The following is an 11371-nucleotide window of genomic DNA, read 5'->3' on the forward strand; positions in this document are numbered from 1 at the left end:
AACAATGAAAATATGCAGATTCAAGGCATTGAAAATGTTTGCCTTAGATCTCACAATGGTATTATTAAGACACTTTGTCATGTAAATGTTTCTCTTAGATATCACAATGATATTATTAGGACACTTTGTCATATAAGGTAAGTATCGAATTATAGCTACAATTTGATTATTTTGGGTGAGTTTACTTTTCGATGGTACATATACTATGGTAGAATGATTGGTTGAAAGTGTACAAGAATGTTAGTGTGATTTCACAAGGGAATAAGGTTAAAAATTACTTGTACATACTTGATAGAGGCTCAGTTGTTAGGATTCCTGTGACAAAAGAAAAAAAAAAAAGGCAAGCATGTTAGCTTTGTAGATTTAAGTCAATAGAAGATTTGTTGAGATTTGTCTTGAATCTTTTAATCCAACATTGAAAGTTAAATAAAGTTATAAGAGTTAAGAGTTTATTTTGTATCCTACATCAGGAGTTTAGTAAAGTTGTAAGAAGTTTTGCCGTTATAATTAAAATGCTTTGGTTTTAGTTTGGTATTCCCAGATAATTAGACACCAAGAGAATAATTAAGTTGGTAGGCTATTAAAATGATGTTATTGACTTTTGGGTTAAATTTCGAGTAAGGAGTTTTTGGTAACTTTTCTTATTCTAAAAGTTTTACAGTTATAAAGATTTATTTATTGGTGGATTGGGTTTAAAGTAGACCATTTTGGGTTTGATTGAAACAAAATATTTGTGTGTTCTTATTCTTATTTTGGACTTACTCTATTATTTGTGTGCGTCGGTGCTGCGTGCGAGTATTGATTTTCCAACAATTTTCAACTTTAAATTCTTGATCCTATCTATTAAGTGGTAATGTCAATTTTTCTTGTTGCCATTATGGACTGCTTATTAGAGAATAAATTTTAATATCTTTAATTTTTAAGGCCAACATGATTTGAGATGTTGATTAAAATTTTTGTTGACCTTTCATAATTTACAGATGAATAACAATTTTTATAAAATAAAAGTGTAGGCGCGCAAAAGCTTGTAAAAATGTTCAAAGAGTATTATTAAATTATTAAATTTTTAATTTTAATTATTAAATTTAAAATGATTTAAAATATATAAAAAAATATATCTAGTTTTGGTATATATTATGATTGTAATTAAAAATTAAAATTAATAATACACATAGTATGGGTCAACGTCGAGAGTTGTCAACTAGGATATGTACTAATATATTATACTCTCTTTATCATATTTTCTTTGTCTAACTTTTTTTTTTTTGGGATATCCCAAAATTATGTTTTATTTCACTTTCGAATATCTAAAAATTTTTTTATATATTTTAAAATTATTTTTTAGGATTTTTTTTTTACTTTTTGATGTTAAAAATTATGGAACTTTAATTTTATAGAAAAATATTAAAATTTAATATTAAATATGTTAAAGTCAAAATTTTTTTCTTAAGTTAAAACTTTTTTCTTAAACTCCAAGAAAGTTAATACATGACAAATATTTTGGGATGGAAGGATTAGATTAACAAGTTTAGTAAACCATGATGATGAAATTTCAAAATTTTTATTTATAGATATTTAAAAGTTGAATTTGTAAAAATAGATGTGAGATACAAAATAAAAGCAAGTTATCTTGTTGTAAACACAATTTTTTATATAACTTTTGAACATGGCACTACAACTATTATCTGTTCATTCAGCTTTTATTGTAAATAATGTTAAATAGTTTGAAATTTTGAAACCCAATTTATAGTTCCTCCTATAAACGTGAACATATAAACTTATTTGTTTCCAGTGGCCTTCTTTTCTTATGGTAGTAGAACAAGATCCTATGTCATTTTTTTTATTGGGCTTTAATTTCCTTTTCCATTATTTTCATCCACAAGGACACATCTAGGCTTTTGGTAGCCTTTTGGAAAGTTGATGGCTCTTTATCCTTTATTAGAAGACAGTATGTAATATTACTCTCAATAATGTATTTTTATGCCAAGTTAAATGTCTTCTCTTACGAATTGATGATGAATATTGACTTGTTTTTGTGCTTCAGGGTTTGGTATAGCTTTATAAAAGTTTGAATCTTTTTAGTTTAGAGTATTTTTACCTGAATTGATGTAATCCCTGTTGAAGTGCTTTCATTTTTCATCACCTTATTTTCTACAAAAATTTTGTCTTTGCAGATAACAAATTTGGAGGTAATGGGTGTTGGGATTTGCCTTGAATCTCATAATCTAACATCAAAAGTTAGTGAGTTTTGAATTTGTTCAGTATCCCACATTAGGAGTTTAGTAAAAGTATAAGCGGTTTCACCCTTATAAATAAGGTATTTTATTTTTAGTTTGGTAATCCTAGAGAGTAGACACCAAGAAAATAGCTAAGTGAGTAGGTTATTAAATGGTGTAATTAGATTTTGGGTTAAGTTTTGAGTAAGGAGTTTTGTGAGATTTTTTTCATTCTAAAAGTCTCACAGTTGTAAAGATTTATTTGTTAGTGAATTAGGTTTGGAGTAGACCATTTTGAATTGGGCCGAACCAAATATATTTATGTTCTTATTCTTGATTTGAGTTTGCTATTTTGTGTGTGGGTTCTACGTATGAATGTTGTTTTTCCCAACAAGTGGTATCAAAGCGAGGTTCGAGGTTTAAGGTTCGTGGACCTAAGAGATCGTGAAGCAGTGTTTAAAGATGTCTGAAGAAGATATATCTGGTATACCTATGTCTAAGTTTGAGATTCTGTTATTTGATGAAAAGAGTAATTTTATGTTTTGACAAAGTACGATTCAAGATCTGTTAGTACAACAAATATTGGATCAGGCATTAAAGAGTAATAAGCTTGAGGGAATGTCTGATGTTAATTGAAATAGGATTTAGAAGAAGGCTGTTAGTACTATTAGATTGACGTTAGCATTAGAAATAAAGTATAGTGTGTTGATTGAGAGCACTCTGAAAAATTTATAGGATAAGCTTGAAGGTATTTATGCTTCAAAGTCGTTGACTAATAGATTATGTTTGAAGATGGATCTATATTCTCTAAAGATGAAAGAAGGTATGACTTTTCATAATCACCTAAATGAGTTTAATAGATTGGTTTCTCAATTGCTAGTGATTTCTGTTGATGAGTTAAAAGATAAAAAGAAGGCTTTAATTTTATTATCATCTTTGTCCAAGTCTTATAGGCTTTTAGTTCAGACTGTGTTGGTGGGCAGATCTACTTTAAAGTTAGATAATGTGACTGTCCTATTGCATGAGAATAAAAAGTTTATAGGAGCTCAGAACTCATCACCTAGGGGAAGTACACTAGTTGTAGAGGGTTTTGATAAGAGAGGACTCAAAAGAGGATTGATGGATCAAAAGAAAGATCTAAATCAAGAGAAAGAGATTACAATGATATAGAATGTTATTATTATGGTGAGAAGGGACATATCCAAGTACGTTACAGGAAGTTAAGAAAGGATATGGCTACTTTTAAAAGGGCGAATGATGAGAAAAAATCAGATGAAAAAAAGAGTGATATTACTGCTGTCATGTCTGATGATGATGATGTTGTTTTGACAACTTGTGTTGATGAGACTCAGACTTTGAAAAGTGATAAAGGTTGGGTTTTAGATTCAGCTGCTACAGTTCATGTTTGCAATGATAAGAGTTACTTTGTGAAGTTGGATGAGAATGAAAAATATGGAGATATTGTGGTTGCTAACAAAAAAAAAATAGATTCAAGGTATTGGAAGTGTCCGTCTTAGATCTCACAATGGTGTTATTAGGACATTTTATCATGTAAGGTATGTATCAAGTTATCACTACAATTTGATTGCTTTGGGTGAGTTAGCTTCTCGAAGATACACATATTATGGTAGTAATGATTTGTTGAAAGTGTACAAGAATGGTAGTGTGATTCTACAAGAGAATAAGGTCAAAAATCACTTATACATGCTTAATGAAGGCTCAATTGCTAGGATCCTTATGATGCAAGAAAATAAGAAAGGTAAGCTTGTTAGCTTTGTAGATATTGTTGAAGTGTTTGAAGATTCAAGTCAAGGGAAGATTTGTTAGGATTTGCCTTGAATCTCATAATCTCACATCGAAAGTTAGTGAGTTTTGAATTTGTCCAGTATCCCACATCGAGAGTTTAGCAAAAGTATAAGCGGTTTCACCCTTATAAATAAGATATTTTATTTTTAGTTTGGTAATCTCAGAGAGTTAGACACTAAGAGAATAGCTAAGTGAGTAGACTATTAAAGGGTGTAATTGGGTTTTGGGTTAAATTTTGAGTAAAAAGTTTTATGAGACTTTTCTCATTCTAAAAGTCTCATAGTTGTAAATATTTATTTGTTAGTGAATTGGGTTTGGAGTAGGCCATTTTGAGTTGGGCCAAACTAAATATATTTATGTTCTTATTCTTAATTTGAGCTTGCTATTTTGTGTGTGGGTTTTGCGTGTGGGTATTGTTTTTCCCAACAATGGGTTCCCACAAGCGATATCCCTTAATTCTATTAGCATATCCCAAGAATAAACACTTCATGGATTTTGGATCCAATTTAGTGATTTCTTGAGAATTGTACGTCGCAAACACAAGACTTCCAAATGTATGTAGGTGAGAATAATCAGGTGGTTTACATGTCCACATTTCTATTGATGTTTTCAAATCAATTGTGGTTGGTGGAGATCGATTGATCACATAGTAGGCAATTTTGACTACTTTTGCTTAAAAATGACTTGGCTAGTAGTATTACTCTAGCTTTTTCCAATAGTGTTCTGTTCATCTGCGCTACCATTCCATTTTGTTATGATGTGTATAGCATTGGGAACTGTCTTTTAATTTTTTCCTTTTGACATCATCAAATTCTTTACCTGTATATTTTTCTCCATTACCAGTCTTTAAACACTTATTCTTTATTTCAGATTTAGTCTCTATTATTACTTTAAAAGCTTTAAAGACTAGAAACACATCTACGTTCTTTTTTATTGGATATAACTAACATCTTTTAGAGAAGTCATCAATGAATGATACAAAGAATCTTGCTCCTCCCATTGACATAATCAGTGCTTGTCAAACATTAAAGTGAATCAAGTCTATGATACTTTTGCACTTAGCTATTGATATGTTGAAATTCAGTCGATGTTGTTTACATGTAACACAATGCTCATATAAGGGTAAAAAAACCTTTGTAAGCCTAGGGAGTAACTTTTAATCAGAGAGAATTTTCAAATCTTTCTTTGACATATGGCCTAGTTTTTTATGCCATTGCATTGTCATTTTTTTTTTGCAAAACTAGCTGATGCAATAAATGCCTTTGCCTCCTAGTTTGTTTCTTCTATTAACATAAACAAATTTGCAGCTATCTTTACCTTTAAAACCACAAGTGATCCTCAGACAATCTTCATGATCCAATTTTTAACATGAGTCTTGCAGCCAAGATTGTCTAATTATCCCAAAAATAATAGATTTTTTTTCAAGATTGTCACATGTCACACTTCTTGAATAGTATGAATTGACCCATCGTACATCTTTAATTTGACGATACTAGTGCTAGTGATTTTTAAGGCATGATCATTTCCCATGAACATCGATCCACCGAAAATAGGTTTGTATGTATAAAACCAATTTCAATGAGAAGACATATGTCATAATGCTCTAGAATCCATTAACCAAACATCAATGGGTTGATTTTTGTCTTTAAAAATTGTTGTTGCTTCGCTATAAAGGATTTCTCCTTCATTTTAGTGCTTGCTACACATCCTTAAGGTTTTGATGACCCAAAGGCATTATCTAACCCTTTTTGTACCAATAGTCCTTTTTGAAGTGCCATTTCTTGTCATAGTTCTGACATTTCATGTTTTCTTACTTTGAGATTGTGATTTACCTTGTCTTTGACTCCTACTGAAGCCACACTTCACTGATCTTTCCTTTGGCACTAAAAACGCCTTAACTTGATGTGAACTACTTGATATGTCTTTTTTATTCTTGAGCCTATTTTTCTCTTCCAAAATAGCGACTAAAACATCTTCGAAGACTAAATAGTCTGAAAGTATATTTTTTGTCAATTTGATAACAAGTTGATCATGCAAATTTGGTAAACGTTGAAGTAGAAGCTTTACACGTTTATCTTTGCCTATTTTCTAACCTAACATAGTGAGCTATGAAAATAAAGTATCTAACATGTTGAAGTGATTGGTTACCGATGTAGATTTTGATATTTGAAAAGTATAGAGTTTTCCCCTTAAAAAGATTTTATTGTGTAGTGACTTAGCCTCATACAATTTTGTCAGAGTATCCCATTTCTCCTTTGTAATCTTTTTTTCTTCTACATAGGATAACTCTACATTGCCTAATGCTTGATGAATATCAACAATAGCATTTTCGTCCATCTTGTTCCATTTGACATTATCAGGGATCTCCGTGGGCTTGTCTTCAATTGTTACTAAACAATTTTCTTTTCTTAAGATTGCCTTTGTCCTCATTTTTTATATTGAGAAATTGTTTCCATTGATCTTATACTTAGCCATCATTAGTTCATTTATGATTTTCTCACTTACTATTGTCTTACTAACGAACTGTAGTGTATACAAAAAGTAATATTGTATGGATAATACTTTCACTAAGTAAACTTTTAGGAAAGATTAAAGGGTCACAAGTGATCCCATTTAAAATCCAACCTCTTTAGATAGAATTTCCTAAAACTTATTTATTCACAGTACTAACTTTCAGTATACATAAACAGTACTGTATATATGAATACTATGTTTTGTGAAAAATATCATATACTTAAACAGTATTATATATAAAAAATTCAACCTGACTGCTCTGATATTACTTGTTGGGATTCGGGCACCTTTGTGAATAAGACAACATGTGACTAGACTAAGATTTAAAAGAGTAATAGTTATGAGGCATATAAAATTTTACGTGTTTCACTAATTTGACTACATTCATGGACAAGTATAAAAGGAATTTTACTAGGAAAAATAATGTGGGAATACATCTATTCATTACTCTAAGGAGAAAACAATTATACTTTCTAAAACTAAAAAAACAAACACCTCACAAAATTTTCATTTACTAAAATTTACTTCACAAGTGAAGAATGAAGAATGAGATGCATTCCTTTCACAAACCAAGTCTATTTAGAGACTCCAAATCTTCTCCAATTATATTACCCTATGCATCATTTTAAGCTTTTTTTTTTTTTCGATGCCTAATATGTTAGAAGCTTAAAATTTACTACCTTTAATTTCAACTAATATAATTTGAACATGAACTTTTACTTTAAGATTAGGTTCGATCAATATTATTTTGCAAGGTCTTCTTAAAAACGTTCATAAAGATTTCAAGTTTTGAAGTAAACTCCAAGAAAAATTCAAGTAAAGCAAAATAGTCAATCAGGATTGCAACGCCTATAATTTTAGAAACCAATAAAGCCATAGATATACATCGACAACACTAATATGGTTTGGGTTAGGATTTATTTGGATGAACGATGAGATTTATTAGAGTGAGATTGAAAATAATATTGAAGATGAGATTTATTATTATTGAGATAAAATTAAAATTAATGGTGGGATATATATTTGAATATAAAAACAGTGATGGCGATGAGATAAATTATAATTTTAAAAAAATAACTATTAAAGATATTTGATTAAAATTTATGTATAATAAAAATTTTAAATTATTTTATATTTATAAAATTCATAAATAATTAAAAATTATTAAATTATTTTTATGATAAATAATAAAAAATTAATAATAGTATATCAAATAATATTTTTATTATATTAAATTAAAAATCATTTAAAAAATTTTTAAAAAATAAAATAATAATTAAATGGTAAGATACTTTTATATTTATAATAAGAATTAGGAGGAAAAAAAAAATACGAATCTTCAATGAAGGACCAACCCAATGAAAAATCTGCATCAACCACACTGTTCGATTAAAACCATACACAAAATTATGTATTATGTAACGCAGTTTAGACAATCTCCCACGCCTCCAATTTAATCCACAAGCAGCCCGAATCTTCAAAAGCAGTCAAAATCAGGCCTTCAGGACAAAGGACAGCTAATTAACATCCAACCCCACCTCCTAGATATTAGATTTCTCTGTTCCCATCGGTGAAGAAAAGGTGTTCAATCTACATATAAAAGGAGATGGATTAGTAGAAATAAGATGCATGATAAAATGTTATATTTTTAATTTTTATGATTTGTATTTAAATTTGAATAATTTAAGAACAAAAAAACAAAGTAACCAAAATTTCCCACCAAATCAAACCCTTAATGAAATTATAACAAATTTTCTAAATTATATTTATAACGATACTTTACATTAAATATATTAAATGATAGTTAATATTATAAATTTAAATATATTCAAAAATTATTTAATACAACAATTTAAAGAGTATTTTTAATACAACCGTTATCATAAATCAAATTATAATAATCCGAATAATAGATGTTTATATTAAGATTAATTATATATATTAAGATTAATTAAATTGTTATTTTAAAAAGAACTTTTATTTCATATATTATTTATATCAAATTAAAAAAATTACATTAATTATAAAATTTATTTTATAAGCATTATTTTTTCTGTTTTAAATTATTTGAATGTTATTGATTTTCATGAATTTAAAAAAAAAAATTTGAGTTTAATGTATTTAGTATTAATTTTTAATTTTTTATGAAATTAAAATTCTATGATTTTTAATTTCAAAATTTTTTTAAATATAAAAATAATTTTAAAATATTAAAAATTTTAGAAGTTAAAAAACATAATTTTAAAATATCTTAAAAAATAAAAAAAGATAAAAAAATATATATAAATTTAAGAAAACTCAAAATAAAAATATTATATTTTTTGTAAATATAAATTATAATATATAATTTTTATATAAAATATAATACAAATATATAAATTACTAATATTTTATAACACACATTCACCAATTTTGCAGTTGATTCAAAATTTATTCATCATTGGAAAGACAAAGACACGATTTAAGAAAATAAAAAGCAGAAAAAAAAACATAACAACTGTTTAACTCAAAAAAGAGATATTATCAACGTTTAATATCTTGTCGCATTTATAGGCAAAAATGACAACTATACGACCGCTTCACCATTGCTCTTCTCAATCTTAAATGGGTCCACAGGAACCGACAATGGCAGCTGGACTGGACCCTTATCAATAATACCATCTGCAAAGCAAAATTTTAAGCTTCTGGATAATTAAGTTCCATCAATATATTTAGAGTCCAATTAACAAATGTTTATATACATTAGTTAAAAATAATTAAAATATAATTTTTGAATGGCCTTCATGAAGAGTTCAGAAAGATTTCGGGCTATGAAATAAACACTGAGAAAATTATAGGAAAGCAAAATATTCAGCCAGGACTACAACGCCTATAATTTCACAAACCAATAAAGCCATATATGTCCACCAAAACACCAACGAAACCGGTGGGGTCCGGCTTAATCTTCAAAAGCAGTCAAAATCTGGCCTTCAGGACAAACGACCCCAGCTAATTAATATCCGACCCCAGCTTAAACAGAATAGATTCCTCTGTTCCCATCAGTGAGGAAAAGGTGTTCAATCAGCGTATATAGAAAAAGACAAGGACTAGTAGCTGACAGATGCTTGATAAAATGTTTATTTTTTTAAAAATAAAACTCAGGTTAAATAAATTATTTAATTCTCCAAGATTAAGAGAGGTTAAGAATAATATCTATAAATTATACATTTAAAATAATTTTAATAAAATATCATTGAATTCAAATTTAAAATCATTTACGTTAAAAAAAATTCTACCAATTAAATTAATCTTTTATTAGTTTAAAATGTTATATTTTTAATTTTTATTAGTATTCAAATTTTAATAAAATAAGTACAACAAAAATAAAAACATAATGATCAAAATTTCCCATCATATCAAACCCTTAATTAAACTATAACAAATTTTCTAAATTAATGTTTTAAACTCACTTTTTAATATTAATTAAAATTATATTTATAATTATACTTTACATTGAATATATTAATTGATAGTTAATATTATAAATTTAAATATATCAAAAAATTATTTAATATAATAATTTAAAGAATATTTTTAAAACAATTGTTATAATAAATCAAGTTACAATGAATCGATTAACAGCTCTTAATATTAAGATTAATTAATATTAATTAGATGCATATATTGAGATTAATTAAATTGTTATTTTAAAAATAACTTTTTATTTCATATATTATTTATATCAAATTCAAAAAGAAATACTGCATTAATTATAAATTTTTTTTATAAGTATTAATTTTTCTATCTCAAATTATTTAAGCGTTATTATCTTTCAAGAAATTAAAAAAAAATTGATTCATTCTCGAAATTATAAAAACAATTGTTTTTTTAAGAATAGTAAATGACTATTTTAAAAGAAAAAATAAGTAAAAATTTTACAATTTCATAATTTGACAAGAGTACAAATTATATATAGAAAATTTTTGCAACTCTAAGAGGATCCATCGAGAATTCCATTTCCTTGCATATAGTCAATATTTTGTATTTCATTTACCTTTTTTTTTTTTTACTGAAATTTACTTATTCATCTATCGTAATTTTTTTGTCATTGTTTGGTGAAAAAAATAAAAAATAAAAAAGTTCATTAATCTAATAATTAAATTATAAAATAAGAAAATAATTATAAATTTAATTAACAAGTTTTTTTTTTTAATTTTTATAAATACTTAACTTTATCCGGAAATAATAAAAGAAAAAAAATTAATTTGGGTCACATCCGTTAAATGTTAGCCAAACATCCTTTTTATTGTTCCTCTTTTGTCTAATAGTGAACAAAAGCAACACAAGCATTAAATGCCCCATCGACCTCTCTATTTCCCTTCCCAGGAAGTCATAGTGACAGTTGAAGATTAGCTCACCGCTCCCGTTCGCATAATGGCAAAAAATTCAGGAATTTGAATCTTTAACTATCTTAGATTTGATCTCAGATTGGCTCTACAAATGGAACCATTCACAAACAAACGAATGGGGGGATTTTTTCTGGAAAACAATTTTTTGGAGACCAACTTTTGGAAAAATGAGACACTGTAAAAACAAAATCGACCCAACATCACCGAAACCACCACTATCAAAAGTCAAAACCTACCCCTACCTACCGTCGAGCCAAAAAATTATCTTCCAACACTTCACCCCTCACTATCTCGACATCATACTACCAACAACACGTAGACACTTGATTTTGGACGGGTTCTTTGAGACGAATTTTTTTTTGTATTCGTTCAAACATCCCACACAAATTGGTTATTTAAGCTCGAGTGGATCAATTGCCGAAATCCAAAGTCTGCATTAATTGTATT

The sequence above is a fragment of the Durio zibethinus genome, chromosome 5, assembly GCF_047325235.1.
Source record: "Durio zibethinus cultivar Kanyao isolate XHJ-2024 chromosome 5, ASM4732523v1, whole genome shotgun sequence".
Taxonomy (NCBI): domain Eukaryota; kingdom Viridiplantae; phylum Streptophyta; class Magnoliopsida; order Malvales; family Malvaceae; genus Durio; species Durio zibethinus.